A 6,000-nucleotide genomic window follows, 5' to 3' on the forward strand; every position below is an offset into this window, starting at 1 on the left:
CGATCTCCATTTACTGCCAAATTTCAATACGTTGAAAATAAGGCAAGGTGCAGAGGGTGCGCGCACCGGGTCCCGCACGAAAGTTTACAAAGGCAAGGTAGAGACTTTCTAATCCACTAGCGCTTTACAAGGAGTCTCTATACAACTCTGACTGTCAAGAAAACTGTTTCTTTTCAAAAAAAATATATGGAGAAATTCATTAACAAAACTATAGGTTGCATTCACAATATAGTTCAAAATTAGCATTTAAAAAGCCTAATAAATTCACTGAAAAAACCATAGGTTATAAACCTGTTATAATTAGGAAGTAGCATTCAAAAAACCTATAAAATTCACTGAAAAAACAATAGGTTTTACACACGTTATAGTTAGGAAGTAGCATTTACAATCTGTGTGTCATCTGCATAAGATGTAAGTTCAAACCCATGGGAGCGGATGACTGGGGCCAGGGAAGAGACATAAACATTGAACAAGGTAGGGTTAAGTAAGGAGCCCTGAGGGACCCCACAAGATGGTTGACAGGGTTTCGACTCCAAGTCCCCCAACGTGACTACCTGGACCCTGTTGGTCAGAAAAGATCTCAAGATGTCTAGATCCTTCCCCTGAACCCCACATTCCTCCAGCCGGTCCACCAAGATGGTATGGTGGACCGTTTCGAAGGCCAACAACAAATCCAGCATGACCAAATGGCTAGAAGAGGCAGGTGATAAGCTTGCCCCAAATAAACACCGGTACCCCAACAGGGCAAGGCCATCCTCACCTTGGCACTCCTAGGAGCTCAGAAACCTGAAACTGAGCTGTAAACATCTAGAGCAAAGTTGGAGGAAAGAAAACAATGAGAATGATAAGAATAAATACAAAATCTGTCAGGCTCAATACAAACTGCTTTCATGAAAAACAAAGCAAGAGTTCTTTACCAAACAAATCAATCGTGCAAAGAACTTGTCTATGGAACTATTTAAAACAATCACAACCTCAGCACTCCCAGCCACACCTACGATCACCAGTAGCCGATAACTATGTGATAGAATTGCTCAATTCTTCCTGTCGAAAGTAGAATCTATCTTCTCCACCTTCTCCCAAACTCCAGTCACTTCCATCTTTACCCCTATTGACAGAAATCAACCAGAAACAAACGACATGGAATCTCTAAACAACTTCTCCTAAGTAACACCCACAGAAATCTCAAACCTTATTAAAACAACAAAATCTGGGTCACCTAATGACTCCTGCACTATCTCTCTGTTAAAACTAGCGCCGGAACCAGTAGCCCTTGCACTGACCTCGGTTATTAATGCTATGTTCTCTCTCAGGGATACTTCCCCAAAATCTGGAAGTGTGCTTCAATACTGCCTCTACTTAAGAAACCAACTTTGGATCCCAAAGACCCCAACAATTTTAGGCCTATTACCAGGCTCCCTCTCCCAGCGAAAAGGGCAAAGAAAATGATGAACGTACAACTAAGTTCATTCTTATGTGAATCACAGGTGCTGGATCCATCACAATATGGCTTTAGACCAGGATACAACACCGAATCTGCCCTTAATAAATCTACAGAAGAGATTAGGACCATTCTGGACCAAGGAGGCAAAGCAGTGCTGCTCATGTTGGATCTCTCTGCGGCATTTAATACGGCCCATGACTCTCTTTTGATTGACCGTATGAAGGAGATTGGAATTCAGGGCACCGCCTGGAAATTGCTGAAATCCTTTCTTTCCAACACAATTCAAACTGTCACAATTGGGGAATTCTCTTCTAAACCTTTCTCCTTACCATGTGGAGTCCCCCAGGGCTCGTCGCTGAGCCAACGCTCTTTAATACTTATGTTTCATCACTAGCCCCTCTTATTGAATCTTTCGGCTTCTCTTTCACCTCCTATGCCAACGACACCCAAAACGTGGTGCCACTACTGCAAGGGAGGAGGACAGGAACGCGTCTTAATGAGTGAATGTCAGCTGTAGGCGGCTGGATGGCACAAAACTGTCTGAAGCTTAACTCTGAAAAAACGGTAGTGATATTAGTTGGTAACAATCCTAGCTTCTGGACTCCAACCTGGTGGCCGGATTCCCTAGGGCCCCTTCCGGCCCCAAGGAAAAAAGTAAAAAACCTTGGAATCTGGATCGACAACAAACTCAACTACAAAGACCAGGTGAATGCGGTGACTTCATCCACTGCCTACACTCTCAAAGTATGCAGGAAAATAATACCTTTTCTACCAAAAGACACTATTCAAACATGAATTACCTCACTTGCCTTGTCAAGGTTAGATTATTGCAACGGGTTACACCTGTACATGTAGGAGGGACTTATGCAAAAACTGCAGCTTCTGCAAAATGCAGCCTCTAGATTAATCACAGGCACTTCAAAATTTGCCTCAATCTCAGCGAAAGTCAGGAAACTAAACTGGTTGCCTGTAAGAAAAAGAATCCAGTTCAAGGCGCTGTGCCTTGTCCATAAAGCTCAACATGGAACCGGCCTGGAATTCCTGAAAAAGAAACTTAAATGGTATATACCCAAAAGAGCCCTCCGGTCATCAGAAGGAAAACTAATAGCAGTACCCAGAGTGCGCAAAGCTAGCTGGGGAGGCAGAAGTTTTGTAACACATGGAGCAAAGGCCTAGAACGGCCTACCGCTGCAAATTAGGTCCATTGCAGAACTTCTCTCCTTTAGAAAGGCTTTAAAAACCTGGCTTTTCTCCTAATTTCCCTGTGCACTTCCTTTTCGCTTAGGCCTACAAGGACTCAACAGCACCAGGACACCCACGGGTAACAGTCTGCTCTATAAATAGCAATGACATTAACATTAACATAGTACAGTACCATAGCTGACAAACTTTAAACGTGGCTCAGTCAAATATTTAAGACTCAAAGCTCTAGGAGAGTCAATTCAATGTCTTTATTGTTTGATTAATTAAAATCTTACAATGACACAAAATACATATAATAATCCAACATAAACAGTAAAAGTATAAATAATGCAAGTGTTTTTAAACTGAGTTGCATTTGGTAAGATGTGTCACGTAATGTGTTTTAAATATAGTGGTTATAGGTGAGAAGAAACTCTCTCTCCATACTGGAGGCAAAGCATAATGTGTATTTGTAAAGGGTGCATTCACCCCTGGATATCTTTCCTAATATGTACAGTGGAATAATGATTACAATCAGGCATGCTTTTCAAAATGTGTGACTGTGTGATACAGCACCGAACAACCTAAAAGCCCAATAAAAAATAGTTGTAATAAAATCCAAGCAGTGTTACTTCACCAGTCTACAAGTTTATTGAGGGATGTTGACCATAATACAACTCTATTTAAAGTTTTGCCACTAGTCACACATATCTCCACGGATAAGCTTTTCTCCACCCTATTCTGTTAATTCCGAAGATAGATATTCTACATTTTGTGACATAAAATTTAAAATTATACAAAAAACATTTGTGTACCATGTCAATCTCCAACAGAGGCGACCACTTTACAAGGTATTTTATATTGCAATGATTTCTTTACAGAGATATGAGGCAGGCTTTGGGCAAACCGAAACCTGATTGTAACCTCTCCTACCTGAAGGTGGTGGAATACAATGTTGGATTGTTTCACTTTTTACCCGAGCCAAAAGCAGAAGATACAGAATAATTTCCATCCTGTGGGATAAAGGGAATTGTTAGACATACATTGGAAGTATTTACAATGCATAGAGACTGATAAAACTTGAGGATTGACATTAAGAAAGTAGTAATTAAACAATGTATGGTGTCACCGTTCTCAGATCTAATTCTACCGTAAGCTGAAGCCGTCTGTGAGAATGCTGAACAGCATGTGCAGGAAAGCGATCTGGTCTCTGACAATCCACCTTTCATCCCTATTGACAGGTCGCTACGAAACGGGGTCATCATATCCATACATGTGAGAATACTAACAGATTCTACAGTGTGATAAACATGATAAAAACACGGGGCAAATTATTATATACCCTTCTTAATCATATGTGGTATACAGGGCTATGTGAAGTTGTATTTTAGTTTGTCTTCATTTTAATTTACTTTATTAAAACGCTATGTTAAGGTAGAAGGGATACAACCTCCCAAATGAATGATTCATTTTGTTCCAGAGAGGTCATAAACATATCTCCTAAATCCACCTGACCTCGGGTGCGATGGCATCTTTGCACCTGTTCAAAGGCTGGGGTCTGGTTCGATATTACCACAAGTTTCTGCATCAGGTGACATTTGTGTCCCAAAAGGGCCCACAACTCCCGGGTGCTTAGAACAAGTGAGTGACGGCAGCAGAAAACATTGTTGTGATTGGGCACTTTTTGGTTTCCAGGGTTACCTGCTCCTATGGTGGAATGCAGAGCAGTGATAGGACATTGGGCCAATGTACGAGGCTCCATTCATCCCAATGGTGCTGGTAATGGAAGTAACATCTCTGATATCCAGTTGACTCAGCCTATATATTTTATGCAGGTGATTGCAGCAAATGGCCGATGGCAGGACACACCTGGGTTTCTACTCAGGCTCTCTGGGATATGCTTCCTGAACTCCCGGGGAGAGGACATTGCCCTCCTCACAAAACAATGACATACGAGGAGGTGATGTCGCCTTCAGGGGCACAGGAGAGGTGTATAGGTTCAGATATATTGGAACAGGTTTTTTCAGTTATTGTTATATAGTAAAGATGAAAGCTATTCCCGTTCGAGGTTGGAGCTCATAACGTAAAGAACGTGATGAGGAGGAGTGAACTTGGGGCAATAAAGGTTATCAGTAAGTAATCCGAACCGTAATCCAAGCTTCAACCATTCTATTAAAAATGAAATGAACCAGGTCAGGACAGGAAAGTGGGTGCCCTACTTGAGAAAGAAAACATCCAGGTGCACCAGCGGTCTGCTCCCCATCTTGGAACATCCTTCCTGTTCCCAAGCTGTGGTCACTGCCGGTACCACAACACGTAGAAGCTCGACCCCATTGCATTTGGTATCCACTACAAATGTTGATATAAACTAAATAAACAGTTTTCAGGTTCTGGCATACATAGAGAACTATCAAGTATTGCGTGTGCCTGATTGGGTGACGTCCCCTAGTCACAGCACAATCCCACACAGGGTTGTAAAATTCAAAACAATAAAGTTCAAAAGTTCCAAAACTTATTTATTCATCTATTTTGTTCAATGTAAATTTTGATTTATATTTTGCATTTTCAAAGCAAAGTTATGGGCATCCAGCTGTGTATCCAAAACATTTTCATATCCAATGCATTTCGGCTATGCTCTAGTCTTCATGGGGGACATAAGTTCTACAATCAAGATAAATGAATCATGCATGAGGGTACATAGGAAAATGCATATAATCATGATTAAGTAAATAATAGTCATCATGGATCTAATAAAACATCATGTCCACAACCAATAGAATGGTGTGTTTAGATCAGAGGTCTTCAAACTTTTTTACTCTGAGCCGCCCCTAAGCAAAAAGTTTTGAGGTCGGGCCCCCCTCCAAAACTTGATGGCAAGGATAGGGGGAGCGGGAGGGACATGGCTGCGTGCAGGGAGTGAGCCTTATGGGATGAATACAGGAATATTTTTTCTATAGCTTGTAAACCGTACCAAATATAAGACTTATAAAACAGCAAATGCATCAAACAAAAACAGATAACCCAAACAAACTGTTCCCCATCATTGGGGTGTTGTGAGCCCCTCACACTCTTTGACCTCAATGCATCTATACCTGCTGCACTAATGAAAACTGCAGGCCTGAGTAGCAGACTAGCTCCTCTGCCTTTTTTACCCGGGCACCTGCATGCTGCACAAGGCCCGGCTCACCCCCTATTTCGAAGCCTCAACCCCTTCGGATGGCTGAAGCCTGCGAGCCTGCAGTGTAAGTGGCACCAGGCTTTGGGTTGTGTTTCTCCTGAGGGTGGCGGGTGGGCAGGCGGGCGGATGTTTGTGAAGCATGGCTCTCTGAGAGAGAGTGTGGGCTGGCAAAAGATGAGGTCTGCTATTGCAAACT

At 42.2% G+C, this 6,000-nt stretch overlaps 1 pseudogene; it reads right to left on the reverse strand.

Moving 5' to 3' along the window:
* LOC147724918 (fucolectin pseudogene) overlaps positions 1-3,644 on the reverse strand; it is a 115,415-nt pseudogene extending 111,771 nt beyond the window's left edge.
* Between the last annotated feature and the right edge of the window lie 2,356 nt (positions 3,645-6,000).

This window comes from Lissotriton vulgaris, chromosome 4_1 (genome assembly GCF_964263255.1).
Source record: "Lissotriton vulgaris chromosome 4_1, aLisVul1.2, whole genome shotgun sequence".
In the NCBI taxonomy this organism is placed as follows: domain Eukaryota; kingdom Metazoa; phylum Chordata; class Amphibia; order Caudata; family Salamandridae; genus Lissotriton; species Lissotriton vulgaris.